The 27,230-nt window shown below is 39.3% G+C and overlaps 1 protein-coding gene across 5 annotated transcripts in view; it reads left to right on the forward strand.

The window, feature by feature from the left end:
• The first annotated feature begins 787 nt into the window (after positions 1-787).
• The window catches only part of Btk (tyrosine-protein kinase Btk29A), a 485,585-nt gene continuing 459,142 nt past the window's right edge, over positions 788-27,230 (forward strand). For 4 of the 5 annotated variants that reach the window (XR_010859555.2, XM_067143509.2, XM_067143503.2 and 1 more), the window contains exon 1: positions 788-906. The gene's annotated coding sequence lies outside the window, so the exon portion shown is untranslated. Of the gene's footprint in view, positions 1,024-27,230 lie in introns of all 5 variants that reach the window. The other variant, XM_067143504.2, reaches the window with a different exon arrangement.

The raw sequence follows: 27,230 nt of genomic DNA on the forward strand, positions 1-27,230 counted from the left end.
GGGGTCTAATTTTCCTCTTTGAAGTGTGCACATTGCTGGCGTCCTTACAATTAAACTGAAACTGCGAATGCTATCTGCAGTTTGCGAAGAAGGGATCAATAGAAGTGTGCGGGTTTTTTTTGGTGTTCAACGTTTCTTATTCACTTCGTTGTCAAGGTTGGTTGCACTTAAACGTGACAAGTGCGACACGACACTGCATCCGCTTCAATTACTTCGTACACACAGTACATCGAACGAATAATTTATGCTTGTAGGGAGGTAAAAAATAGCAAAGGATTTCCCCTCATGCAATTGATATTTATTAATGACTCAATAAAGAAAACAATTGAATCATTGGCCCCCATTTCCCTGTTAAGTCGTTCGGTACTGGGACCATGGAGGACATGACATAAAATTCCGTCAAGAGGAATTTAAAAAGGGAGACTTTAAAAACAGCGTTAAAAAGGTATTTTCTAATTCACTCCTTTAGCAATTATGTCTTACTAACTACAGTTTTCCCTCTAGCTCAAGTGCTGATGCTTAACAGCGCTCATCTTCGCTTATACGGCTTATACGACCCTCTATCCTCTTTGCTCGAAACCACTAAATTCGTTTATCTTTCGAGGACAGTTGCCTTCGGCTTGAATACTTCTTACTAAACATGCAATGTGAGATACCCTAAAATATACTTTTTTTAAAAATATATACATTGGATGATCACTCATCAACTTTTACATTATAATATTTGCCCCTTGTCGTTCGCTTGAGTGCGTTAGTACCGTCGTCTGAGAGTACTTCCGACTTCCTTTTGACAGGTTCAATCGGAGTTTTGTCCGTGTGTTGTGAATTGATTAGCTTTGCTTTTCGTAAGATGTTCCTTTTCACGATTTCGAATATACCAATGATTTGAGGGTGACAACTTAACCGGTGAGAGATATTTATTGTCACAAATTCATTGTTTCTCTGTGGTGCTAATGGAGTGACTGCTTTAACGAAATGTCAAAATAGTAACCTTATATTTATCGTGGACTGACAAGCAAGATGGTATTGACAATTTATATAACATTTTAACCAGAAAATATGTGCCTTGGCTTTCGAATACTAAGATTATTAAATGCTTGATCAAGTTAATACCAGAAACGTGTTTTTCGTGTACTAACATACCTGTTGTGGTTTGTTTTGATTGTTCCTTATGCTAGATGTTTTCCATTTCTCTGCCTGATATGCTGCTTTGTATTGAATAAGAAAAATCAATTTAATGATATCATTCATTCAGATGCAGGCTTTTCTACACTATCAACTAAGTTAATGAAATATCGCCTGGTGTAAATTTCGATATAGATCATGTGTGAGATTGAGGTTATCAATACATATTTATACGGTAATTTCAATCTGCCTGCCAACTTATGTACATTTTAAGTCCAGAATTAGTATTAACATATGCGAATAGACCTATCATCAATTACGTAAATGGGTGAGGCTTGTATATTATTACATTTGTGACAATATGTTTGTGGGAATGGTTGTGTTTAAAGTAAATGCTCACCCGCATGTCTTATTACGTGCCATTTTTTCAGTGGTTCTTGAGATGAGAAATTTGTTGCTGGTTTGTCTGAATTTTTGTAGCATGTTCTTATTAGGCTATTTAAAATTTTGCCAGTTAATTGGTTTTTGAGCTTGGTGGATTGGCAGCATGTATGCACTTTCGAGACTAATACTGCTTTATTTCTGGGATGTGAATGTACGTATTTACTGAAAGCTATGGATCCTAAATAGTGTAGCGATAGAACATTTTCAACCGCATTAGTTATTTTTCATGGCAACAGATCTGAGGGGTGCTTCTCATCTTTGGTCACTGAACGCAGTAAGAGAGCCATGTTCTTGTACTGTATTACATCCCTAAGGGAGTCATGACTGTTGTAGCCTATATGTTCATGATAACCAATCAGTCTTCACTTGTTTTCACTAATTTGTGATAGACTATAGATTTTGCTTTCACATTTGCCCCTTCTTGCCTAGTCTTATGTATTTTTAACGTTTAATACCGAAAATATCTGAATTCTGAACTGCCTATTTGAAAATTTTCAGTGATTATACCTTTTGTTCGTCAGCAGAGTGTGGTGGTGGTAGTACTGGACGTGCAACTTTTAGTGATACCTGGTGTTATGGGGGTGAGGAATAAGGAGAGAGAGCTCTCCCGGTTCCAGTAATACTGATACTGATGTTGATTCCCATTGGGAACCTGAAATGTTTGTCCCGAATGAGTAAATTTATAATACCAATATAGTTGGTCCATTATTGGACATTATAAATTTTCCAGCTAACTCATTCCTGGTTGCCAGCATTTCGTCCCAGTGTGCTAAGTTGGGCACTAGCCATGCGTCTTGGTAGGTGTGCTATTCCCACTGATGAGCCCAACTTAGCACACATGAGCGAAACGCTGGCAACCAGGAATGAGTTAGCTGGAAAATTTATACTACCAACTGAATGGAAATTAAATTGAATCAAATAGAATGATCGATCAATATGAATTTTCTAATCCTTTATTATCTTAAGCCAACAGCTGTGTCACACACACATTATATAACATTTCTCGATGCGAATCTTGTCCCTACCATGAATTCTATAGTTTGGCTTTGCTGTGTAAACAACAGTACTGTAGTACTAAAGTGTACGCCAGATGTTTCACGGTGATGTATAAGTGATTCATAGTTTGTGTTTCAAAGGTTGCCAGTACGAATCTCAAAGATAACCGAGGTCTACCGATTCACCACTAGGGAGCCCAGGTATCACTAAAATTTGCACAAGTAATAGTGAATACTGTTTTAAGAGGAAATAAAACTGGGCAACCATCCTCTATATACAGTGATATAAATTGGAGAGAAATAATAATGGAAGGGGTCTGACATTCCATAAATGAAGATATCAGCCAAAGAAAGACGAGGGTCTGAAGGGTATGAAAATGAAAGATTCCTTAGCCCTCGCAGCCTAATAGTGTCGGGATCGGGAAAGAACAAGAGTCGACCAAGGGTGGTCGGATAGGATAGGCGAAAGTGAGGAGCCTGGCACAAGTAAGTGGAAGCAATGCCAGGACTCAGCTAAGAGCTCCATGGTCGCCAGCGCACGCTCCCAACTTGAAGAACCCCTGGGGCCTTTTAACTGCCTTTTACGAGTTGCAGCGATATACTGCTCTCACCCACAGTAGAACGTGATAAAGTGGGCTAAAATTTGTATGTTCTACCTAGTGGCTAAAAATTTAATTACAGAACCTTCCTAAAAATGAATGGAGGGGATAGAAATATATTGTATAATGGAATTTTTAAGTACACAATTGAACAAGTACCTGACTACAGTATATGAACATGACCATCCAGCAGATGAATTTATTACAATTTGGTTTGATGCTAAAATTATTGGGGTATTTTTCTTATGCATAGTTAGTAAATAAATAATTTGATGAATCTTAATTCTCTTATGAAGCGCACCAATTTGAAAAAAAGTTTTAAATTAGAGATTATGAAATCTCGATATGGTTTCAAACATGATTTACCATTTAAAAATGGCACTAATAATATACTTGACAATATCTTGGCTTCTGTATTCAAATTCATTTTCATAACTTCTGTGAATTTTCTACTGCTACAGTTCTAATAGTAATAATAATGTTATTTGCTTTACGTCCCACTAACTACTTTTACGTTTTTTGGAGACGTCGGGGTGCGGGAATTTTGTCTGGCAGGAGTTCTTTTACATGCCAGTAAATCTACCGACACAAGGCTGTCGTATTTGAGCACCTTCAAATACCACCGGACTGAGCCAGGATCGAACCTGCCAAGTTGGAGTCAGAAGGCCAGCGCCTCAACCGTCTGAGCCACTCGGCCCGGCGCTACAAATCTAATAAACCTATCATTACTTACAGTGGTTTTAAAACTTGTGGTTAATGGGGTACCTTGATTCTAGAGATCCTTTAGTACACTTGCAGTGTGCAAAAGCTTGCCTTATTGTACTCTATTTTGTTTTATTTCCTTAATTGTTACTTTCCATCTTAACTAAAAATGTTTTTTAAAAAATAAGTGCATGCTATTCTTTCCTCTGGAAGTTACTTTGATTTTCTTGTTCACATAATACCACTTTTCTCTTTGCGAAAATCAAATGATCATAAATATGTGCCTCTGTCATGGCCAGCCATCAGCGGCTGCTAATTTCAGATGACCACCAGCCATAAGACATAGCCTGCACGGTTGCTAGGTAACATTGTCTGGCCATCCATCCATATTTTACATCACACCCTGTACGATTGCTGGGGTTTCACTAACTTCTGTCATGCAAACTTCCCTAATGCAAATTATCAGATGACCCGCAGCCGCAAGTCATACTTATGTCAATTAGATTTCTCATACCGTTATTAAGAAACTTCTCTCTGTGCTGTCTTCAGCAGGTTTTTTTCTATTTCAGTCATTCCTATTTTGCTGTGTTCCTCTTCCTATCTACCTTGGTCTTTAAATGTCCATATATCCTTTTGTCTTCTTCATTTCTTGTATCTTGTTTCTTTTATATCTAGATAATCAAGTAATCATCATCATCATAATCATATCTTTGTGTTGTCCACTGGGGCAGGGTACTCTCGTAGAATCTTCGATCACTGTTTCACTGGGCACTGGCAACAATGCAGCAGATTCTCATCTCCTTGTCAATAGTGACCTGCCATTGTTGTTTTGGTCTACCGTGCAATTGTACTGTATGTCTTTGATAGTAAGGTGATGGGATTGCCAAACCATCGTAGTCACTCTTCCGCATTTTACCTTGTACCAAATTACTGCCTGAGTGTGTTGTTACAGATGTTATCCTGGAGAAAGACACCCATTTTCTTGCAAACCACATGCATTTCCATTGCATGAATTAAACTTCAGTGGTTTTGGTCGCAGGCCAGCTTTCTGTTCCATACAAAGCCACTGGACTGGATCTTTTGACTAGATTGGAATTCTCCAGTTGCACAGATTACTTGCTTCCGATTCAACCCTGTTGCTTTGACTCTCGTTCCAACATTATCGTCAATTCCACCCCTACCCTACAGAAAAAATAAGATAAATAACTACAACAATTAAGTAATAGACGTAGGTTTTCGTGGCTCATAGTATTAACGTAAATAAGTAAATGATTACTGGATTAAAGCCACTACGTTTATTTAATGGAGCCGAGCTTTCAGCCAAATTGCATTGGCCTTCATCAGGGCAAGTTAAATTCTGCTTCCGACAGTGAACAAAGAAATTCAAAGAAACGTGGAAGTCATGGCTGTACCCCACTACTAGGTCTCAAGGTTCGTCGTGCGGTTATTCACCGCCCTCTGTCGGCGGTTTTGTGAGCACGTCCCGCTGTTCCATGCTGGTGTTATGCATGTATTTCTGCAACAGGGAAGACGGCTTCAAGTTATCTAATACATGGAGACCTGTACTGCAGAAATACATGCATAACACCAGCATGGAACAGCGGGACGTGCTCACAAAACCGCCGACAGAGGGCGATGAATTATCGCACGACGATCCTTGAGACCTATTGGTGGGGTAGGCCATGGATAGTATGGCCGTGACTTCTACGTTTCTTTGAATTTCTTTGCTCACTGTCGGAAGCAGAATTTAACTTGCCCTGATGAAGGCCAATGCAATTTGGCTGAAAGCTCGGCTTCGTTAAATAAACATAATGGCTTTAATCCAGTAATTATTTATTTACGCTAACTACAACAATTCATTCAACACATTAGGCTTTATCACAACACAAGACTTTTTTTTCTGACTGAGAAATATATAACGCCAAAATATTTTTCTTGTGTATCTTTCTAACCTTCTGTAGGCCTATAACTCCATAAGGAACACTTGCGGGAGTTCATTTAGATGGATATACTTGGAGGACGGTTCACTCTTCATATCATAATTCACAAAGAGAGTTGGCTATGCAGTTTGTAGCATGTAGCTGTTATCATGCATTCGGGACAGAGTGGGTTCGAACACCGTTGTTGGCAGCCCCGATGATGGTTTTCCTTGGTTACCCATTTTCACACCAGGCAAATGCTGGGCTGTATCTTAATTAAGGCCAAGTGACTGTCCATTTTCACCATAAGACCTCTTTGAGTCGGTTCTACACAAAAAAGAAACACACAATTCCAGGACCTCATCAAAAAAATAAAATTGTTCCTTTAAATATCATGTTTCATTAAATAAATATAAACAGATAAATACGATCAGATTTCTGTGGTTGATGTGGTAAATGAAAACCTTGGAGTTTCAGTATCAGTTCAACAGTTATTTTTTTAAGAAACTGAAGTAGGCCTAATTGGTTCTATATACTTTTTTAATTCAAAGGCTGGGTGGAGGCGTAGAGATGGTTGAGCAGAAGGGATAATCCCATGAACACCTGATAACTTGACAGGTTCAAGTCAGCTTTGTTATTTCCTGCTCAGTTCTGTTAGAGCTTCTAGCATATTGAAACAGAGTTTGCTTGCATCTATATTATCTGCCATGAATACCATTACACTTGGAATGTCAGCAAATCACGGCCGGGTTATCGTAATGAGTCTTCTCCCTGTAGGTGGTGGCGGTAGAATAACACCTACGGTATTGCCTGCCTGTCGTAAGATGCAAATAAAAGGGGCTCCAGGGACTGTTGTCTTGGGGAGTGTGGGTAGGTGACCATGAGGCTCTTAGCTGAGTCTTGGCACTGCTTCCACTTATTTGTGTCAGGCTCCTCACTTTCATCTATCCTATCCAACCTTTCTTGGTCAATTCTTGTTTTTGTTTTGATCCTTACGGTATTACTTTCACGCCCTTCGTGGCCATTGTCTTTCTTTCTCCAATACCTTCATTTTTCGAAGCGTCTGGCCTCTTCCATATTTTCCCCTTTGATAAGAGTTAATAGAGGATGGTTGCCCAGTTGTAGTACTTCCTCTTAAAACAATAATCACCACCACCATCACGTAATGAGTCTGAGCATAGGAATTTCGTGCACACACATGTTGAAAGTTATTGCTGTGCAGGTATTAAGTCTAGGATTTGTTATGACTATAAATAAATCCCACCCAAAAATTGGAATCTTATCTTCTTAAGCTGTTTGTGGCTTTGTCAGGTAAAGGCTCCAACAGATGAAGGCCTACAGGTAGTCATTAACGAAATGAGTAAGGGGAAGATGGTGAACAGAATATACAAAGAACTTTGTACATACAGAAGGATGCAACCTCCTAGGATGCTTTGCTGACTTTATTGAAGAACAAGTTCCAATAAATTGGTTTCTTGCTTCTTTGAAATATTTTTATACATTCTCACTAAATTGGGGACTATAGAACCAACAAATCACTAGTCCACTACGTTTTGTCTTTTATATGCTTTACTTGGTTTATTCCCGGTCTCTGGAATACTTGCCTAACTCTGCTTTTCTTTAGCGGTCATTGTTGTACATCTGTTGTTGATTAAAGATACCTTTTATCATGAGAATTAGCCATTGATTTCTAGTAGATCCTGTTACTTTTTATTCATTTTTCCTCTTCAGCCATAGCATTTTCTTTCTCTATGGTGATCTTCCCACCATTTATTATGTCTTATACTCTCCTTCTAACTTTTTTTTTTTATTTCCTTTCTCTTCAGTCTTGTTTTTATTTTTTCTGTATGATCTCTCTTGATCAACCCTTGTCCTCTTTGGACTCTGACAGTATTAGGTTTTAGAATACTAGAAAATCCTTAGTTTATATGGTTTATTTTCATCTTTCCATTGCCCCTCCCCTTCATTTTCTGTTGTGTTGATTCTTCAAAGATACCTTTTCCTCTTTTAGCAATTAAGATTTTCACGGCTGGTGCTACAAATCATGTAGTGTTTTCCGGGCTTGTAGGCTGTGGTCCAGGAGCATGTGGTGATCCCGACGTTTCACCGAAGACTGCGTTCGGCATTATCAAGGGTAAATACAAAGTATACAGTGGAATGAAGTGGTGTTGCAATTCCACCTCATTATATAGTGCAGGCTACAGTGCGCTGCTCGCCTATTGGTCCACCATGCTGGAGGGCAGTCGCTGATTGGCTGTTCTTCAGCCAATGATTGAAGCATTAAGGAGCCTGATGTACATCGACCTGCCTTGGTGGAGACAGGCAGCTGATCACCCATTGCTTTTTCTGGTCTGCAGCGGCCATCGTGTCCTCTAGGATTTAAGGCTTTCAGGACTGGAAACCAGGGTTTGTTTACCCAATCAGATTCCTCCGTACAGTTGAAGCTGTTGGTGTGCTTCATGCTTTCAGTGGCTTCCCTTTATAGCCGGGAGTGATAAAATACATTAGTTGACAGTACCTTGGTGTCACTGTACTGTATGTCATGGTCTGCTAGCAACGAGTGTTCAGAAGAGACTGACGTACTTTCTGCTTGTCCCAGCTGGCTATGTCTGCTATGCTCCTTCAGTTGTGTGGCGATGCTGCATTTTGTCGTGCCTATGTATACCTGGCCGCAGCTGCACGGGATCTTGTAGACACCTGCTGTGGAGAGAGGATGGCGCTTGTCTTTAGCAGATCTAAGTAGTTCCTGGATTTTCTTCGTTGGCCTGTATATGGTTTTCTCCCCCATGGGACTCCAGTAGCCTCCCTCTTCTGTCAGTTGTTTTCCCAGTATATGGCAGAAAGGCTTTAGCTGCTGGCTGCTCCTCTTCTTTCTTCCTAGTTATTGGACATCTGGGATGGAGTGCTCGCTGGATATCTTTATGGCTGTTCCCGTTATTGGCTGAGCTTCTCATTTAAGTGCTGAGGTTGACGAATTCTCCTAGCACGGTCGGCTAGCATCTTAATCACTCTGTGTACCTCAAGTTGACCCACACAGACCGCTATCTTCAGAAGACGTCCAACCACCACCCACGACAAAATACGGATATGGATGGGAAATTATTGCCCTTGAAGGCAGAAGAGCTACTAGATGGCCAATGCCATAGGTTGGAGAAGGTGGCAAGAAATCATTCCATTAAAGACCTGTTAAGGTATCCCAAGAGAATCTTATGACTTACATCCAAGGACTTCCATCTTCATTAATTGTAAAATGTTCCGGAGGGTTAAATAGTTCCCTGATTTGATCTCCGAGGGAGATGCTTTGAATGGCGCCCCTTATGATGAAATGAATTTGTTTACCAACATTTGAATAGGCACATAATTCAAGGTCTGCTACAACCTGGTAAGCTTCATATTGTTGCAATTGATATCATTATTAGGGCAAGGCATTTAATGACCAAAAAGTAGCAAGAAAATGCAAAATAAAAAATGCATTTATGACCTAAAAATGGTTAAAAAATGACACAATATTTGAAAAAAATGATGAACAAATTATTTGTAAATCACTTATTTATTAATCCTTTAAGAAACAGTTGCTGATTTGAGAGCTAGAATTTTAATGGATGACAGTGCATTAAGTTTAAATTATTTTTGTTACTATCAAAGTAAATACCACTTTGCCATCCCTAGTGAAAAAAAAAAAAAAAAAGAAATATTTTAGAACTGGCATATTCAAATACTCTCCTAGCAAATAGGTGTCATTTAATTAACAAAGAATATTTAAGAAAACAAACTTCAGTGGCTGTTTACAATAAATTCCAATTGAAATGCACAATGAAAACTTTGCGTAGGTTCTCAAATGAAAACGATTGCCTATTGTCTGCAAGTAACGATTTGTACATTGAGAAGCTTCTCTCTACCTCATCTGAAACAATTGGTGCATACTGAAAACAAGCAATATCTCCCGGATTCAGTTCACAGGCGGTAAGAGAAAAATTTTCACCCGACAATGCTTTGCCAATAGAACACAAAATTTTATACTCACTGTTCTTTTGCAACACCTTATTCAGTTTCACGGATACAACTTCACCCACTTTACCACACACACGATTCAGATCATTCACAACTTTATACACAATTTGCAGCTGCTCCACTAGTGGCACTTGGGATTTTTCTAGAGCACTTATTGCATTAGGGAAAGGGATCTGAAATTTGTTTTTATGTAGGAAAGTTTACCTGCAATTTGTTTGTCAGCCAAGAGTTCTTATGCTGTTTTTATTGATCCAGCTTCAGTTTTGTCTAAGGAATTGACCACTTTCTTTACAACTTCAAAGTTCTCGCAGTAATAACAACAAGCCTCAATCCACGTTCCCCATCTAGTCAAAACAGGTGAAAAAGGCAAGGGAATTTCAGGAGCTTCTGTTTTGAATGCTAGAACTCTAGATGGGGCTTTTAAAAACACTCTTTATGCACCTAATTAACTTGTCAACTTCAGGAAAATTATGTAGTAGCTCCTCCGCGGTCCGATGTAACGCATGGGATAGGCATGTGACAAGCACCATTTTCGAGAGGAACGCATGTAACGAATTTGCAGCCTTCACCATGTAGGGTGCTGCATCTGTTATTAAAAGCGGCACATTGTCATTCCGAATGCCATCGGGCCACAGTAGCCTCAGATTGGTCAAACAGTTTGCTAATTGTTGACCAGTTAGCTTTGTCCAGTTGCTCACTATGTAGTAGAAATGGTTCTCCAGCATTCCCTGCTTCCAGGATGCCTACAATAACGTTGGCTATATATATCATCCCATACTGTCTGTTGTTTCATTTATGCGTACCCATATGTTTCCGTCTCCTACCCTTATCCTTATTTTTCGTAACGTTTCATCATAATACCTTCCAACGTAGGTTCTTCTTAACGTTCTGGGATCTGGTATAGATTTTCCAGTCTCTTGTAAGAATGTACACAGCTTTGGATGGTTCAATTTGTTCAGTGGAATATCGGCGCATAAAAATGCTGTACACAGTTTCTCACAAAATGGAGAAAATGTTGAAGATTCACCCAGAAATGTCTGGTGTAAGCAACGGTTTCTTTTATCTTCAAGTTGCTGCACACCACGTTTATGTTTTTTTCTCACGACACATGTTGTTCAACTGTAAACTTCTTTTCTGCTGAAACTTGCACATCACACACTTTGCAAAATAATATTTTCCCACCAGTGGAAAAAATATTTTCTCCATATTGTGTAACAAATTGTTTTAATTTAACAATTGCACTTCCTTTAACTTTGGGCATCTTACAGTACTTGTAAACAAAGAACTCACTCGACTCTCAGCGCGTGGGCGACTGACTTCCTTCTTATCTAGCTGAAGATAACGAGCAGTGCCCAGCTTGGGCGAGTCCATTATGCGTCTTACATATAGGGGAAGCAGGTACTGCTTATAGTATGTTTTCTTGGAAGTGCAATCGAATTGAAAATACTCTTTCTTTGAAAACTAGTGGCAGCAGGTTATGTGCAAGTCTACTTTCTTTCTTGAGCAAGTTATTTGTCTAAGTTAACATATTCAAGACAATTATTGTAAACATAAATAGTATTAATTAAATATCCAAATATAACAAAATATAACATTTACCAGAAAACAATTTAAAATGCCAAAAATTGCTCCATAAATGACCTATCTCTTGTAAACGACAAAAAATGCCCTAACAAATTGCCCTCATTTAATCAGTCAATTCATTAAACACATGTATATATACTCGAGCTATCTGTCGGCCTTCATACAGAAAAGATGCAAAATCATCAAATGCCTTGCCCTAATCATTATGGATCCATATTGAAGAAACTATACTGTCGGATGCTAATTATACATTAAATGTATTGAATAGGTGATATTATTAATAAGCTAATTAAAAGCTTCATATTGTCAAGAAAGAGGCAGAGGTCCACAATTGAAACCTCCTTAGAGTAGCAGAGACTGACTAGATTTGCGGGATGTTTCACCATGGAATTTGGGAATACCATCTGTTTTCAGGAAACGATACCTTAAGTGTCAATGGAGTTGCCATACTGATACCTAAAGCAGTCAGAGGATTGGTGGTGGGGTACAACCCTATCAATGGGAGGATCGTAACAGTGAAAATCAAATCAACACCAACATAAATATCCTACAAGTATATGTACCAACATCAGACGAAGACATTGATGAATTTTATCAACAGTTAGAGATCACTTAAAGTAAACTGCCAAGGAAAGATATTGTTATCATACAAGGTGATATGAATGTTAAAATCGGAAGTCCAGTAACAGATAATTAGTTCAGGAATGTGGTTGGCCGCTTTGGAGTGGGCATAAGAAATGAATGCATAAAATATTTGCTGCAGTTCTGCCAAGAAATCCATTTAAATGTAGCAAATACTCTGTTCCAACATCACCCACGCCGACTATATGTGGAAGTCACCTGGAGACCAATCTGTTAGGTCATCAGCCCAGAGGCTGGTTGGATCCCCAAATAGCACCACCAAAGGCTATGCAGTTATAGGAAAACCACAAAAACTAATGGCAGCACCTAAATGAGGCGTACTAGACAAGACGAGGAGTGAGGTAGTTTGCCATTGCTTTCCTCACTGAGCCAGGCAGTGCTATTGTAGCACAACTGACCCTATGACCAACACCTTTCATGACACTCTGACACACTGGTTGTGCTCTGAATGCTATTACTCAGCACGACCCACACCCCAGCAGCTTCTATATTGTCACAGCCGTGGGTGAGACTGGGACTTCAGTGGAAGCTACACTTTGCTCTGGCCTGTGCCAAGAGATGGATGCAAAAGTACTGCATCCATCAAGAAATGACAGCAGGCAGACTGGAGACCAATACAGAAACCATTTTGATTTTGTCTCGTGCTGGAGGATATCAGTACCCAACTGTAAAACCTTCCCTGGTCCTGATTGTGGATGTGACCCTCAGCTACTGGTAATGGAATGCAGGCAGAAAGTGAGAAAAATAAGACTTGTGTAAAACTAACAGGATTCCCAAAGATGTCATCTGCAATCTGACATAGAAATCAAACAAGCCTGAAGTAGATCAAATAAGAGATGGCAAACCAAAGTGCACATGAAGAATGGGAGAAACTAAAACAAGTTATAAAAGGAACAACTGATGGAATGGCAGAGGACACTTGTACTAATACCAGTACAAACACACATTGGATGACCCTGGAAACTTTGTCATTAGTGCAAGATCAGAAAATTATGAAACGAAAGGAATTGCTTACTGAATAATCCAAGGTAGCATACACAAATCTATCCAAACAAGTTTAGGAAAAATCTTCAGGATAAAAATAATAGTGTTAAGAGAATCTGTAGGGAGATAGAAGAGCATCACAGCATAATGAAACGTGTGACCTCTTAAAGAAAATTCAAACTATTATCCAGAAATTCAAACTGAAGAGTCAGTCAATTGAGGACAAACATGGAAATATAGTATGGGAGATAGTTTATAATGGAAAGAGGGAAGGAATATTGTACTGAACTTTACAGTGAAGAGCACACAGGTACAAGGCAGGAAGTTATTACTAACCTATCAGAAGAGGAACAGGAACCAGATATATTGAAATCAGAAGTTTAGCACTCAATACGGCTCTTAAAGGTGAACAAAGCATCAGGTCCTGATGACATGAGTGCTCAGGTACTTCAAACGCTTGTTCATCATTATTAACATTTGCACAGACATTTTGTGCACAGACCCTTGGTCAGATGACCGGACATAATCCATTTTTTATTCTTCAGAAAAGAGGCTCCACAGTGAAATGTCTGAACTATCGCACAATCTCACTAATGAGTTCTTCTACAGACACTAGACCAGAGGCTGTAAAACTATCTGGAGTACCAGATATTGGCTGAACAAGCAGGATTTGTAAAAGGCAGAGGGACGAGGAAGTAGATTTCAATCTGCGACAACATAATAGGGAAAGCTTGAGAATTTAATACCCCAGTGTTACTGTTCTTTATTAATTATAAAAAAAAGTGTTTGATTGTGTCCAGTAGGGTATTCTTTGGAGAGTGTTTGTAGACATAATACTAGTGATTGTAATGGTTGCAATGAATGGATGTTCTTTCCCCCTGGTTGGTGGTCATCCATGACTGAGGTTGGTGGAGGTGGAGGGGTCTGTTCATCGTCTTCCTTCATATGTAGTAAGATGTTAGATAACAATACTAGTTGGATGTGATTATGATGAGCATGTGTTCGCTCCCACAGTTGGTGGTCATCCGTAACTGGCTGGAGGTGATTTGGTTCATTGTCTTCATCCATTCATATGCTTCCTTCTTAAGTCATTAACCAATCAGGAATTTTTGGAATATTTGCTCTAGCCAATTAAAATTAGGGGTGTGTACAGGCATCCAGCCTATCTATCAAGACTTCTGGAACTTTCCCCTCTGAGATGCTATAAAAGCTGGGTGATTTAGGGTCTAGCATGTGTGCAACGTAATTAGGAGGCAGGAGCTGCAGGCTGGCAATCGGAAGGCCCAACAACTCAATGTGATGGCAGACATCCCTGAACATGTGATAGATCCAGGGAGATAACTTGCAGGGAAGGTTTCAAGCTCCTTTTATTAATGTAATGTTCGAAAGTCATAGCTTAAATGTAAGATTTCGGCAAGTATGAGGACTCTGTTCAAATCCCTGCTGGGAAACATGTAAATTAAGGGAACAAAGAGTGTTCACCCTCTGTTGATTCCCACTCAACTTCGTATGGGGTGACTAAAATTTTCTAAACCTCTAATTTTGTACCTGATTTTTTTACTTTAAGTCATTGTTTTTGTAGGAACTGATGAGCTCTTCATTATATTGTTATTGTTCATTAAGATTATCTATCAGATTTAAAAATAAAAATAAAAAGAAAAGAAGAGGAAAAGCTTAATAATATTATTAAAAACGGTGTCATACATTACAGCAGTTATATATATTTACATACTACATTTGAAAAGCTACAGCCTGCTTTCCAATCATTTAACCAGGTCAGGAATGGAATGAATGAAGCCCCATCTAGCGGCGAGGATAGGAATTGTACCGGCTGTCGAAGCTTATCGCACTCCTCTGGGGGAATGATTAATGACTGACAAATGAAATGATATTGAAGAATGTTGCTGGAATGAAAGATGACAGGGAAAACCAGAGTGTCCAGAGGAAAACCTGTCTCACCTCTGCTTTGTCCAGCACAAATCTCACATGGAGTGGGCAGGAATTGAACCACGGAATCCAGCAGTGAGAGGCCGCGCATGAGTCACGGAGGCTCTCCTTTACATACTACATTTGTGGTAGTTAAAATATGAAATATATAACTTCACTTGCAAATTAGTTCATGTCTTCTCTCTTTGAACAAAGAAAAACCTTTGTATGACCTTGTCATAAAATTAATCTTTGACTCATGTGAGAAACACCATAGGTCTGTGTTAACTGTGCAACTTACAATACTTGTGAGTAGTACCATAATGTTTGGAACACTGTAAGTCTACGCAAAGTCATTCTTCGTATAGGCCATGAGGGCCCTTGGAGGGATGGAAGGTAAAGGCTTCCACTATGCGTAACCTCAGCACTTGATGGGGTAGAGTGGTTAGCTCTTCACCTGGCCGCGTTTGCCCCCAGGAATTAACCTGCTACTCATTTTCGGTGTAGGCTGAGTGAACCTCAGGGCCATGTGCACTTCCGGAAGTGAAAATCTCGTTTCTTAAATTTTTCGACTTCCTGACGTGGAATCGAACTCACGTCTTGCCGGGTGAACCGAGCACGCTTTTGCCGCCTGTCTTCTATTTTTTTCAGAGCACCAACAAAGGAAGGTTTTTTCTATTTTAGTTCCTCGACAAGATCCAGGTCACTAAACCAATTATCCGCAGTTATGTTACGATCTGAACCAAATAAGGGTTCATCCAATCATTTAACTACTTCAGCTGGCTTGTTACTAAACAGGAAAGGCCCTTGAGGTGTTTCCCATAGTAAATTTCCAAATTATAGGAATGAAACATTCTTGAATCAACGAGAACGTAAATTTTTATTCCATATTTGTTTAGTTTCAACAGATGAACTGGAAAAAGGACATCTACCGTGAAAACCGGGAAGCATTTCGTTCATTGTTGTGTTTTTCCCTAGACTATAAGAGTTCTGGCAGTCGTGCACAAAAGTGGTGAAAATATCACGTATTAGAGCAAGCCGATCTTCTGCTTTTCTTGCTGCTCTAGTATGTGATTATCGAAACGTAAGCAACACATCAGAGTCTTAAACCTTTTAATACTCAACACAAGGATGATTTTTTCGATTCCATCATCATTACTCCCCCACCGAGTTCCTCGAGACTCTGTCTTTTTCCTCTGTAGGCCCCTGCTAGGTACAGTAATCTGATGAAAGCCTGTATTTCTATAACATCCACGGTTTCTATGTCCCTTTCTCTGGAAAAACGATCTTTGATGCTTTCTTTGTACTGATTTGCATATCTCGCTATATTTTCTAAAATTATGCCGGAAATAACATTTTCGCCAACTTAGCATTTCCAGTAACCCCAGGGAAGTGAGTAAGAATGTTATGAGGTCCCCTTCGTACACTTCTCAAGGGTGGATTATCACTCCACTTGCTAATCCAATCCCTCCCAAAAAGTAATTGGTAACTCGAACTGCATGTGAATCCTCATCATCAGTCTTCTCACACTCCTGCTCCATTGCAGAACCACCAAAGCGCTCTTCTACTTCATCCTCTGAAGCGATGTTACTTTCTTCTCCAAATTCCTCATTCAAGAAGTCTTCATCATCATTATTTTCTAAATAACTCGTTATTTTGGAAAGATCCACAGGATTGGTCAGATCATAAACTTTCTTTGACATACAGTCAATTGAAAATCTTAAGGATCCACCTTTTCAATACAATGACAGTTTATTGATGTGAGTTAGATCACATGTTTATACAAGATTGGTACTAGTTTCGACGCTCATTGCGCGTCATCATCAGCCAATGAATCAGTTGAGCAAATCATAACTAACCAAAAAACAATATAAAACACATGACAGCACCTACAATGACAAATTTAAATTGTAACAAGTTAAAATGATGAGAGTAAGGTGCGTCTGACCATAAAGTAGAATTCTACAAAATCTGAGAAGGTTCAATAAGGAACACAATGAAGTTTCTTACTTCTTTGACATATTCGCATAAAACCTGTAAAAAACCAAAAACAGATGCATTAATTTCATGGCAGACGCAATGTGCTTGATAGGCCAGCTTACGAAACGAACTTGTTTTTATAATTATTGATATATTCTTACATTGCTTAGTTATAAAATAATAAGATAACCTATTTTAATCAATAAATGTGTGCATGCATATGAAAATGGACCACATGTCGAGTATTGAGATAAATGTACTGTCGTGTTCCATAATATGTAATGAATATCATGTAATTGAATTGAATGCCTCCAAAAGAAATTAAGGCCTTAAATTAGCATGTAATGTTACAACATAAGATTTCATTACTTTTTAGTAGAGCTGTTTAAAAATTTGGTTACTTTGTGACACAAATAACTTCTAAACTATTTTGAAGTTACGCTGGCGTTTACATTTTTATGTTCACCGGTATTCTGACATAGAATTTTTTAAACAAAAATTACCAACAGATATTATTTACGGTCTAATTTTTTTGTGGCGATCTATCTATCGATCCTAAGTCTCTGAGGTTTTATGACTTGCAGAAGGTCACTGAAGACAACTGATTGCAACACTACTGCACTTTACAAAAATTATCATATACCTTGATGATCGTTAATCACAGCCGGCATAAGACAGGAATATCAGTTATTCATGCTGAAGCCTGCGTTTTGGGCATATTATATGCCCTTTCACCGTCTGGTCCCGATGTCCTGCCTCTCCACAGTAGCTGCAGGTGGGTCGAGACCTCTTCTTTGGGGAGAATTTTCTCAGAATTGGTGGTTTTCTCTTCTGAGCCTTACTTGTTTTTTTAGGTGTTACACTTTTTGAAGAAGAAGATGACAATGGTGTAATATTGGGAGAGGAGGAGAAACAGAAGCCGGCTCTGTAAGATTTTCACTTGAGGTGGTTGGTGGCGGTGTTGTTGGTGCAGGGAAAGATGTTACAGCAGGACATAGTATATCTTTCTTATCTTCTGATACAAAGGGTCTATCTAATTTTTTCTTGGAGTTACATCTGTCTATCGATGCTAATTCCTTGAGGTTTGATGACAACACTACACCAGGGTGCTCTTTCATATACAGAAAGTGATATATCTGTGTTATTTGTGGAATGTTTTTCATTCCAGCATGGAACTTGTTTTGCCAGTCATAAGTAGGAATTGTTACATTTCTGGATTCTGTGCCAACAGCGATAGGAATAATAGAGCTAGAAACCTGACAACTTTTACGGGCAACATTAATTACATCTTCAATAACTTCACTTTCATTTTTCCGGAATGCTCTCTTTAAACAACCAAAATACAAATTGGGTTGAAATTTCGTGTGTCCCACTGGCAAAAATGAAATTTTTCAACTGCTGTTCTTTCCTGTCAAAACTCTCCACATGAGGTATCTCATTAAGATGTTTTTATTTTGCCCTACACAGTTATCAGCATGGAATTCTAAATGCTCCTCACCTACTGAAAAATTTTCCAAGGAGTGATGTAAAAAAGATAAGACAGTATTTACTCCTTTACCTGCAATACAAGCTTCTTGAATAATGTACAAAACAAATTTGTTAAGTGGTTCACACACTACACCAAAGAGACCCACTTTGTAGCCTGTAAGAAAGAAAATGGGTCCAACTTGTTGCGGATCGTATGGTAAGTGCACCTGTTGGGCAAAATGAAAACTATTATGCATTGTGCCTTTGTGTGTGTTACAGCTGTGTGGCCCAGGAGACAATGGAGTTTCCAGTTGTCTACAATTGTCTATGGTATTTTTATAAGCAGTCCGCTCTGCTTGGTCGTGATTAAGATGTTGTATAGCCTTCTTCAACAGATTTCTTTTTCCTCCTCATCCATAATTAACAGTTTTCCTATTACAGTTTAATTGCTTCTGCAAGTCATACAAATATCAGTCTTGGGTTTCTGAACTACTATGTTACTGCAAAATGTACGCCAGATGGGATACCAGGACGAGAGTGATACAGGAATTCTCTCTAATGATTTACAACTGTCAGAGTATATAATGTATGAACGTACTTCTTAGACATGTTGGTTGGGAGAAGCATGAGATCACTTCTTCGTTTTGTGGGAATCTGGCCTGGCATGGCAAATGCATTTTGTTCACTGAAATAAGTTATAAAGTCGACTGCATGTTTACAATCATCAGAAGGAATAGATTTTATCTTAGAATTCTTTAATACGTTTCAGTCAATTTTTAAGCTGCACCCCTTCTTTCTTGCATTGTTCCTTGAAATTTTTTAGCTTCTTAGAGCCACAAGCAAATACAAATTGAAAGAATGACTGACACACCTCCTGCCCTCTGAAGTGATAAATTGTGTAAGTTTCTTTCCTGTCATAATTTTTTCTCTTAGTAGCTGTCTTCATTGTCTGGTTTCGTACTAATGCATTCATCACACACTTCTCTACAGTATGAAATACACTGAAAGACTGCATCGGTATCAGAAATGTTTGGAGCAGACAGGATGTTCATGAAACCTATTACCTTTATTAAAAGTGCCCAGCTAGGGTTTATTTATCATAAGGTAAGATATCCGAGTCATCTTATCTTACGCTCGCGCAGCTATGAGCGCGAACAAGTAAGTGTGTGGAACCTCGCTTATGATGCATAAAGTGGTCCCTTTTCTTAGTATTAAATAAACCTCATGTTTTAGCAGTGATTATTGTCAGAGGGATTTTAAATTCACACAGTGAGTAGATGATGGTTTAAGCAATACATAGGTATCAGAAACAAAAATTCGACATTTTACTCCCTTGAGTATTTTTTTTTTTTTTTTTACAATTATTTCATGAACTGTTGACCGAGAAGTGGTCCCTTTTCTTATGCATGCACACAAATCTTGGAAAAATGTACCTTACATAATATTGCAAAATCGGGCGCAATGTGCCTGGGAGATCACTATGGTCACAGCATGCACTAGAGAAGGATGCAGGTAAACTAACCGTTACACTTTCATACAACACTAAATAAGATGCAGCTACTCAACAGTGCTAGGGCACTACCCAATAGAAAGCGAGAGAGGGGAAACAATGTGTGACCTGTGTCTATTAGATCGGTTGTGCCCGATGGAAGGTTAAAAGCGTCATGCTTAGATTCACATTCTTCTGTGTCCTTACACTGATTACCCAGCCATTCAGTTTTTGCCCTTCTGATCATTTGGCAGATTTTGGTCTGGAGTTCTTTAAACTTATCCCAGTTCTTGTTCTTTACCATCCTCCATTGGTCCATCCAATCAAGGATTTCATCAATCATCCATGTGCTTTTCCTAACTTGTTTGTCTTGCATTAGATGATGATTTTCTGTATCCAGTACAGATATTGGCTCCAAATGGTTTCATTGTTGTTCAGCATTTCAGTCTGGTGGGAGAGTTGTTCACTTAGGTCTTTCAGTACTGTTGTTGTAATGTTTGCATCTTGGAGTTTAGCAGTATCAAATTTAGGACTGACACATTTTTCTTTTCTGATCTTCTTTAATTTCAGCATAATTTTAGTGACCAGTCGATTATGATCCAATGAAACATCAATGCCATGATAGGTCCTCACTGACTTAATGCAGTTTTTGAATCTCTTTTTAATCAAAATGTAATCAGTGTTATTCCTCACAATCCTTGACTCAGTTTCAGCATTTGATTTCCAGGTGTACAATCTCTATGCTGGTAATGTATAGAAGGTATTTTCACAAAAAGGCTTTCCTGTTGACAAAATTGAATAAACCTGTTCCCGCGATCATTTCTCTCATCCAAGCCATAATTACCAATTATGTTCTCACACACACTTTCCCACCTTTGCATTGAAATCTCCCATTGGTATGGTTATTTCCAAATTTTTGGTTATTTTTAGGGCTTCATCACTGTCTCCATAAAACTTTTCAATATCATCATCAATCCAATTAAATGTAGAAGGAGGCCTGGGGAGTGATATTTGCCCTGCAATATCTCCAGAAATGCTGTTTTGTGGTGGCTTCATTATGGTTTGAGGTGGTAACAGCTTTGAGGCATGAACGGAGCTCGTCATCATCAATGAAGGTGCTTTGAATGCAAACTGATACATTGAGGAGGTGTTACCAGAACGTACTGTGGTCCCTTTTGCTCCATTTGATGGCGAAAACTTTAGAGTGATGTATAACAATGCTCGCCCACATGTCACTTGTTGTCTGTTGGCATTCCTTTGTGGCATCGGGATACAAACCCTGAACTGGCCAGCACGTAGCCCTGACCTTGATGCCATTAAGCACCTATGGGATGTGCTTGGACAAAATGTCCGACATCTAAATTTTGACACCCGAATTGAAATGAGATCAACACTATTGGATGACTGAATGTGCATCCTCCAGGAAACAATCTAGGACCTTGAGGGTAGTATCCCACGGTGCATGGAGTCTATCATCGTTGCTGGGGTGGAAAAGCACATTGGTAGTATGAGAAAAGGGGTCAGTTACAGCACTAGAACATTCACTTGTAATATTGTGTATTAAGATAAGTCAGTGTTCCTCCAATTGTACTCAGTGAGGATACAAATACTGGGAGGTTTTTGAAAAATATCATAAAATTGGTGAAAAGGACTTAAACATTGATCTTTGACCAGGGCTCATTCAATGTACTGTGTTTTGTAATCAATAAAAGAACAAGGTTTCAGGTTAATAAATGTAACATTTCGTTGTTGAAAAATTTAGCATGATCCACTTTTTCCAAGTCTCAAATGCTCAGGTAAGAAGCTAACAGGAGTGAAATTATAAGTCTAGGAACCAGATGGAGAGCAGCGTTGTACCATGTAAGAACTTACGGATAGAGTACACATTTCTCATATTAGTAGGGATTTCTGTCCACGGTTTAGTGGTGTTTGGGTTAGGACCTTGTAGTTGCACCATAGTTTGTGAACCACTGGCAACAGCCAAATAGCCTAGTTTGTGGTCCTGAGAGTTGGCGTACCAGGTATTGTGGAATAGGTGTTGATACCTTTGTCATATTTCAAATCATAGTTTTCCTTTTGCTAAGCCAGCTAGGACTATCCTATCCACTGGTTGACCCTGGGAGTGTAGGAGTAATAGAGTCATAGCTCATTTTCACAGGCCTGGGCCTTACTGGAAAAGGCAAGGCAAATTAACATAATATGAGGGAGGCCTATCACTATCAATCCAACTCATGGAAAGAAGGAAGTAGAATTGGGTATTAGCACACAGGGTGTGAATTCATACTCTAGAAATGAACAGTGTACAGATAAGGGTAGACAAGTAAGAAGAGGCAATTGTTAGGTGTATTTTTTTCTTGATGTGTAGAGTGGAATTGCTCATTGGTATAAAAACAGTGTACAACCTGATTTCTATTTGGTAGGTAAATTAATGAGTGAAACAATAGATATGGCAGTAGTGATGGCAATAAACAGAGAGCAATGACCAGCAAATATCATGCTAGGAAACTACCCACTAGAAAGTGTGGAAAACTTTACACACCTTGGCAGCGTAATATCTCGAAATTCACTAGCCACAAAGTAGGTGGCAAATAGAGTGCAGGAGAGCTCTCACTTTTACCAGCAACTACGAACACTCCTATGGGATCCCAAAGTACCAACAAAATCAAACGCTGGTGATGTTCAAGCATACCAGTCTTAACCTATGGTATCGAAACCTACACCCTCACTAAGGACTCAGAAAGTCTCAGTCATCTAAGATGAAGTTCCTTAGGTCCATAATTCAAAAAATAAAACTGGACATGTTAAGGAATGTCGTGGTTAGAAAGGACGCTGGGCTAAAGACGTCATTGTTAGATCGGGTCACCCTGTCCAGATTGAGGTGGTTTGGGCATGTAATGAGGATGGAGCCAACATGGACAGTTTGTTAACTTGGAGAGACATGTAGCAGAAAAACAGATGGTGGGAAGACCAAGAACCCACTGGATGGCCATCGTAAAGATGGACATTGCAGATCAGGCAAGGACACTGGATGATGTCATTAACAATAGAACGTATCTGAATGAGACAGAATGGAAGAGCCTACAGTACCCACGAAATTGGAACTGAAAAATGATGATGATGATGATGACAGCAGATATGGTGGTTACAGGAATTAGTTTTTTTTTTGCTTTACGTTGCACCGACACAGATAGATCTTATGGCGACGATGGGACAGGAAAGGCGTAGGAGTGGGGAGGAAGCGGCCGTGGCCTTAATTAAGGTACAGCCCCAGCATTTGCCTGGTGTGAAAACGGGAAACCACGGAAAACCATCTTCAGGGCTGCCGACAGTGGGGTTCGAACCCACTATCACCCGGATGCAAGCTCAGAGCTGCGCGACCCTAACCGCACGGCCAACTCGCCCGGAATTAGAAGTAGGATTGTTTCTGTATGGTGGGCAGATGAAGATGAGGTAGACAAGATTGATGTAGGATCATTAGAAGATAGCACACAGTGAAATCTTGGTATGATACCAGGCTGATGAGAGGAAACCTTGTTGTAGAGGGGCTTGTTATATGGAGTATTTAGAATAATTTATTCTCATATTGACAGAATGTTTGGGCAGCTATGTCACTTCCAACACCACCATCAAACATAAAATCAGCAATAGAATACAAGCAGAATCAGAATTCTACCAAGCTCTTCGTCACGTCTTGTGGGATGGCGTTTTCCCTGTCCTCCAAGGTTACACTGTATAAATCTTATCTAGTACCAGTTTTGACCTATGGATTTGAAGCACCTACCATGACAGCTCCAGAAAGTGAAGTTCTACGATCTTGTCTAAAGAATCAGAAACGATAAAATATGGAAAGAGGAAATTCCCCAACTAATTGGTTTGGGATATAGTTTGTTGGACACATTAGAACTGGCTAGACTGAAGTGGTAAAGGTAATATGAACAGAATGACCCAAAATAAGACTCCCAAAGTGTATTTTGATCAGAATGTGCCTGGTGGAAGACCATGAGGAAGGCCTAAACATTTGGGAAAAACAAATTTGGGAGACTTAGCCAGGATGGCAACAAAAGTTGTAGTAGAATCAAACAAATTGGAAGAGGCTCGTTCGTACTCGTATTACTTGGCTTGGTGGGTGGTGGTGGTGAATATGATTGACCATTATTCCCTCTGATTTGTGTTGATAGAGGATGGTTGCCCAATTATACTTCCTCTTAAAACAATAATCACAATTACCACTAAAGTTTTGCAGTCTTCACAAGATGGAACATCGTGCGACTCGTCACGTAAATGTGTGAAAGAGAAATGTTATCATTGTGAATGTTTCTGTACTGGTGGTCATCGGCACCGGCTTACTGTACTGGCTTAACAAAAAGATCTTCTGACTGATTAAGAGCTATAAGTTTGGAAGCCTTTGGCTCAACGAAGTCCAAATAGACCTGGATTCTGCTGGCATTTGTGACCTTTATGTCCCAGACCTCTCCAAATTGTGGGATGTGGTTAATTCTTGGTATTTGCCACCCAGAAGTACTAAGTCCTGAAAACTATTATTATTATTATTATTATTATTATTATTATTATTATTATTATTAGCCGGGCTCAAGAGATATTGGGAACACTGTGTGGCTCAGGATGCATTTTACAGTACCTGTGATTCGTACCCCTATATGAGCAACACCATGGAATGAGCGACACCATGGTTCTGCCTTGCCTATGCTTAGTGCCCACTATGTGAGGAACACCACGGGATAGTGCGGGTCCCTGTGGTTAGTCCACTTATGTGAGGAATGCCATAGGTTTGTGTTGCCTGTAAATAGCGCCGCAGTGCGCGAAACACCATAAGTCTGTGTTACATGTGCGAATTTCATTACTTGTGAGTAGTACCATAATGTGTGGAATACTGCGAGTGTACGCTACTTCTGATTAGTACCGCATCATGAGACATAGCATGGTTCTATTTTCCTAGTGGTAAGTACCATTATGGGGGGCCGATGACCTGGATTTTGGACCCGTTTCGACTACAAGCATTATCGATTCAGTATTGTGCTTTAGGAGCAGTCCCTTGTTCAGTAATACTATTGTTTAACGCTAGTTTCTGGGAATGTGGGGCATTGTAAGTCGGATCCACTGATTGTTTTAACTTCATATTCATCCATTCATTCTTCATCCTCACGCTTTCGAATTCTGGTCAGTGGAGGATTATGGATTTTTTAATTGCAATAACATTTCGTCTCATTTCATACAGTTAGGGACCGATGACCTAGATGTTAGGCCCCTGTAAACAACAAGCATCATTATCAAATCCAGCATCATCATATACAAATTCACATACAACTTAAGTAGTTCTAGTGCTTAACATTGCAGCTTACAATACTATAGGTTGAGCTTACTACTAGCTTAACATTACTAATAAAGATAAACCATAATTATCAAACAACTACAATAACATGAGTACACAAAGCAATTCCAAGGTGAAGAAAATATTACAAGGAATACTACTAGTTTAACATTATAAATCCAGCATCATCATATACAGTTTCATACACAACAATTATTTCCAGTACTTAACACTATGGCTTACAAAACTATAGGTTGAGCTTACTGCTGCCTTAAGTTCTGTGTGGTCCATAGTTGGCCAAATTTGGGTAAAGAAAAAAGAGTATAAAACAGCATAACCTTTTCCAGTCTTGACCTGTGGCATAAAACTTGCACCCTCAGGAAGAGAGACTCATTGAGAACTGCAGGTATCAGAGGTGGCAAGAAGTTCGCATTAAGACATCTATATGGTTCAGGCACGTGATGAGAATGGAGCCTTTTAGAACAACCCGAGTGCAGTTGAGAGGTAGAAAGAAAGTGTTTGGCTGAAAAACATGAAATCTACTCATTAGATAGGGTCAAGACTGATGTAGCCAGAGAAGGACACTGAATGGTCATGAAGAACAAGATGTTCATGAATAGAGAAGAATAGAGAGTAGAAGAGGCTCATCATCATGGGGAGTCTGGCTCCATGGCTAAATGGTTAGCGTGCTGGCCTTTGGTCACAGGGGTCCCAGGTTCGATTCTCAGCAGGGTCGGGAATTTTAACCATGATTGGTTTATTCCCCTGGCACGGGGACTGGGTGTATGTGTCGCATCATCGTTTCATCCTCTTCACGACGCGCAGGTCGCCTACAGTAGTCAAATCAAAAGACCTGCACCTGGTGAGCCGAAGTCCTCAGATGCATCCGGCACTAAAAGCCATACGGCATTTCATTTCATCAAGGGGAAAAGGTCAAGATTATTATTATTATTATTATTATTATTATTATTATTATTATTATTCGTTCGTTCGTTGCCAGCCTTCTAAGGACCACAGCTATGTTAGCTGTCATCTTCCTCCTCCAACTCCTTCATCCTTCATTGGTACTCTTTTCCTCTCCTCACCCCAGATGTTTCTATCCGTAGGCTCCTGGAAACCCTTCCACATTTTGAGTTGTTGTCTGAAGCTTAGTCTGTTCTGTATGCCTGCCTCTTGAATGTTGGCCTCTTTTATATTTTTATGTATCTCTAGTATCCAGGTGCATTTTGTGTTTGGGCTGTTGTTCAAGTGGTTGAATAGTCTCTTACAGCAGATAGCCTATTGTCCATAAAAGATTACTCTCCATTTTTTCATTGTATCTGTTATTCTCTGAGTCGTTTTTTGTATAGTTCTTCATTACTTCTCTTAATGTATATATTTATCTTTCTTTGCCTTTGCCTGGTGTGAATTGGGAAACCACGGAGAACCATCTTCAGGGCGAAATCGCTCATTGCTGAGGGAATGCACCTGAATGGGCACCTAATGTATTCACAACAGGTTTTTTTTAAAAAAGACATGCTGATATGAATACATGGTAACTATAAATATTTCTATCTTCAATGTCGCCTGGGATTGACCTGTGATCTTATGTACAAGAAGCTAGCATGCTTACCACTTGACCACTGGTGCGGGCTGAGAGGGATGTTTATCTTATTTAATTTTCAGAACATGAGTTTGGAAACTATTGGTGTTTATGAGATTAGGGGTAGGTTATTACAGGCAATGAAAGGCATTTATGTTGGCAATCAGACACAGTGAGATTTGATGGTAGAATGAGTTCTTGGTTCAAAGTAGTTACAGGAGTTGGATAAGGCTGTAATCTTTCACCTTTGTTTTTCGTAGTATTAATGGATTGTTTACTGAAAAGTAAAAAGCGGCAGGGAGGAATGCAGTTAGGTGGAAATTTAGGAAGTAATGTGGCCTATGCTGATGACTTCGTCTGAACAGCAGACTGTGCTGATTTTAGTTTGGGGCTGGCAAACAAGTGCAGCAAACATGATATGAAAGCTAATATTTTTAAGACTAAGAGTGATA

This window comes from Anabrus simplex, chromosome 3 (assembly GCF_040414725.1).
Source record: "Anabrus simplex isolate iqAnaSimp1 chromosome 3, ASM4041472v1, whole genome shotgun sequence".
Lineage (NCBI taxonomy): Eukaryota > Metazoa > Arthropoda > Insecta > Orthoptera > Tettigoniidae > Anabrus > Anabrus simplex.